The 3,706-nt window shown below is 60.1% G+C and overlaps 1 protein-coding gene across 1 annotated transcript in view; it reads right to left on the bottom strand.

The window, feature by feature from the left end:
• CHRNA3 (cholinergic receptor nicotinic alpha 3 subunit) overlaps positions 1-2,016 on the bottom strand; it is a 27,664-nt gene extending 25,648 nt beyond the window's left edge. The window contains exon 1 of the mRNA XM_007471843.1: positions 1,955-2,016. The gene's annotated coding sequence lies outside the window, so the exon portion shown is untranslated. The remainder of the gene's footprint in view (positions 1-1,954) is intronic.
• Between the last annotated feature and the right edge of the window lie 1,690 nt (positions 2,017-3,706).

Below are 3,706 nucleotides of genomic sequence, written 5' to 3'. Positions count from 1 at the left end.
CCCCCCCCCCCCCCCGCAAATAAAGAAGGGGCCACATTCAGGAGCTCCGCGGGGAGTGTTCAGCACTCTGAGTAGTGGGGGCCTCAGCACCGAGGGGCAGGAACAGCGCTCTGAGTGCACGGTCACAACGTGGTCTCCCAACAGACATACCCGCCCAGCTGCAGGGACCGCCTGCAGCCCTGCCAAATCCCTCGTCCCCTGGTATCTACCACCCCTCCCAGGACACTCAAAAGCCTTTCTGTCAGGGCCGGCTTCTCCCTAACAGGCTCCTCTTAGAGACTGGGCAGAAGGCGAAGGCGGGGAGGTGCCAGGAGTGCGGAGAGGCGAGGACAAGGAGGAGAGGCTGGCGCCCCTTAACGACTCCCCTCTGCCCCAGGTGGCCTTGATCAAATCTTGAGCCCTCTCTGGCCTCAGCTTCCCCAGCTATTCGTAAAACGAGGAGGTGGGCGGGATGCAGACAGTGGAAGCCGCGGCCTGGGCGCGTCAGTTCAGCACCCAGTGCGCCAAGCAGGACAATGGGCAGGGCCGAGACTCGAAATCTGTAACGCTGGGCTGTGGAAGGAAGAGCCCCAGTGCGGGCCCTCCCCGCGCCTCCAGGGAGCGCACAAATCACTCTCAAGAATGGGGCAGCCGAGGGGAAAACACGCAACCCCCACCTAACTCGCCGTCGGGCCTGAGCCAGTCCCCGCGGGTTCCGGGTCCGCAGCCACGGCGCCCTTCTCCCCACCTCCTCGCGCTGCGCTCCGGGCCGCATCCCCTTCGGGCCCCGCTCGGGCTGGGCGCCCGTCCCTCCAGTCCCCCTCGCCCCGCGCGCGTACCTGGCAGCAGCAGCAGCAGCAGCAGCAGAAATAGCAGCAGCGGCGGCGGCGCCCAGGGAGGCAAGAGCTCCGCGACGCGCGGCTGGGCGCCCATGGCTGGTCTGCCCTCTGGCCAGAGGTTCCGTGCGGACCGGGCGGGCGGCGTGGGACGGAGGGCAGACCGAGCAGAGCCGGACGGTCGGGAGCCGGCGGGACAGTGGCGGAGACAGACTCGCCAGGCCGGGCTCCAGGCGCTGCCCGCCCACTCGGAGCGGGACCAGGGCGCGGCGTGCGGAGCCCCGGCTGCTCCAGCCCCACCCCCAATCCCGGGCGCAGCCCCGCCCGCCGCCGTGGGGAAATAAAGAAGGGGCCACATTCAGGAGCTCCGCGGGGAGTGTTCAGCACTCTGAGTAGTGGGGGCCTCAGCACCGAGGGGCAGGAACAGCGCTCTGAGTGCACGGTCACAACGTGGTCTCCCAACAGACATACCCGCCCAGCTGCAGGGACCGCCTGCAGCCCTGCCAAATCCCTCGTCCCCTGGTATCTACCACCCCTCCCAGGACACTCAAAAGCCTTTCTGTCAGGGCCGGCTTCTCCCTAACAGGCTCCTCTTAGAGACTGGGCAGAAGGCGAAGGCGGGGAGGTGCCAGGAGTGCGGAGAGGCGAGGACAAGGAGGAGAGGCTGGCGCCCCTTAACGACTCCCCTCTGCCCCAGGTGGCCTTGATCAAATCTTGAGCCCTCTCTGGCCTCAGCTTCCCCAGCTATTCGTAAAACGAGGAGGTGGGCGGGATGCAGACAGTGGAAGCCGCGGCCTGGGCGCGTCAGTTCAGCACCCAGTGCGCCAAGCAGGACAATGGGCAGGGCCGAGACTCGAAATCTGTAACGCTGGGCTGTGGAAGGAAGAGCCCCAGTGCGGGCCCTCCCCGCGCCTCCAGGGAGCGCACAAATCACTCTCAAGAATGGGGCAGCCGAGGGGAAAACACGCAACCCCCACCTAACTCGCCGTCGGGCCTGAGCCAGTCCACGCGAGTTTCGGGTCCGCAGCCACGGCGCCCTTCTCCCCACCTCCTCGCGCTGCGCTCCGGGCCGCATCCCCTTCGGGCCCCGCTCGGGCTGGGCGCCCGTCCCTCCAGTCCCCCTCGCCCCGCGCGCGTACCTGGCAGCAGCAGCAGCAGCAGCAGCAGAAATAGCAGCAGCGGCGGCGGCGCCCAGGGAGGCAAGAGCTCCGCGACGCGCGGCTGGGCGCCCATGGCTGGTCTGCCCTCTGGCCAGAGGTTCCGTGCGGACCGGGCGGGCGGCGTGGGACGGAGGGCAGACCGAGCAGAGCCGGACGGTCGGGAGCCGGCGGGACAGTGGCGGAGACAGACTCGCCAGGCCGGGCTCCAGGCGCTGCCCGCCCACTCGGAGCGGGACCAGGGCGCGGCGTGCGGAGCCCCGGCTGCTCCAGCCCCACCCCCAATCCCGGGCGCAGCCCCGCCCGCCGCCGTGGGGTTTCCGAGCCTCTGCGGGGGAGAGAGGTGCGCTCGCGTCCGAGAACAGGGATGCGCTGGTCCTCTAGTGCGCTGTGTTGGGCGGTCTCATCCCTCCCTCTGTGGTCGGTGTAGCCCACGGATGGCTCCGCGCCGGGCCAATCCAAGCAGGTACTGGCAAACCGCGGGGAAGAATAGGGGTCGACTCTCTGTTCCTGGCTTCCTGGGTGGGTGCGAGTATCTCCTTTCCCCGGGCTTGGGGACCACCGGGCTAGACGGACGGTCGCCGGGCTGCCTGAAAGGTTCTAACACATCCTTAAGACGAGGACTCAAGATTTTGACACTATTAAGTAATTGTTAAATATTTTCGGAGTGATAATGGTATTTGTGTTTTTAAGAGCCCTTAGGGTTACCGTGAAGAGGAGAGCTGGAGTCAGTTGAAACAATATCGGCCATGGAGTTGGTAATTGATGAGGCTAGATGAGAAACACCTGGAGGTTTGTTATCCTAGTCTACTGTCGAATATGTTGCAATGTCTTGATAAAAAATAAAACGAAAGAAATAACCAAATTAAAAATAAGTCTTGGAGATGGAGCCATCAGAGAAAGCACTGCCCTTCCTGGCCCCTGGACCTTGCAGAACCTCCTCTGCCCACCGGCCCATCTGCGCCCTGGGTGCACCAGGATGGTTCTGTGATGGAGCAGACCACCCTGGGGCCCGTTGGTCTCTCAGACCACCCACCAGGAGTGGGGTGGGGTACCTGCAGGCTTCCTTGGAGTTCCTCTATCACAGGACAGGTCAGTCACCTTTATTATTTCCAGAATGGGTCACCTACCCACATTAAAACCAAACAAAAGGAGACATTTTGCAGGATTCAGAAAATGTTTGGACTTACTGTCAGGCCCCCATTTAGAGAATTTTCATTCTCCTGACAAGAATCCCTTTATCTGGAAAATATTGCAAATCACATATCCAACCAAGGACTTGTATCCAGAACATATAAAGAACCCTCAAAACTCAAAAAGAATAGATGGGTATGAGTGACCTTATTGGGGTGATGTCAGTGTTCTAAAACTGGGTTATAGTGATAAACTTATTAAACTCATTGAACTGTACACTTAAAATGTGTGAATTTTATGATATGTAAATTATACCGAGTTATTTTTAAGATCTCAGAAGAAAACTAAAACCCAGTTTTAAAAATGAGCAAGAGTTAAACAGACACTTGACCAAAAAAGGCAGAAAGCTCATGAAAAGATGTCCAACATTTGCTGCTAATGTTGCAGCAAAAATAGAAATGAGACTTCTGTTTTCTGATAAACAAGGAAAATAAGGAAGCAATGAACAGGCTGGGGAAACAACATAAACAGGCCTGAAAGAGTTAATCGTGGTTATTCTTTAGCTGTTACTTCTAACAAACACTTGCAGCTAGACGTCCT

Source organism: Lipotes vexillifer, unplaced genomic scaffold, assembly GCF_000442215.2.
Source record: "Lipotes vexillifer unplaced genomic scaffold, Lipotes_vexillifer_v1.1 scaffold334, whole genome shotgun sequence".
In the NCBI taxonomy this organism is placed as follows: Eukaryota; Metazoa; Chordata; class Mammalia; order Artiodactyla; family Lipotidae; genus Lipotes; species Lipotes vexillifer.
Note: the sequence above shows the minus strand (reverse complement) of the source record. Positions and strands in the feature narration are given on the sequence as shown.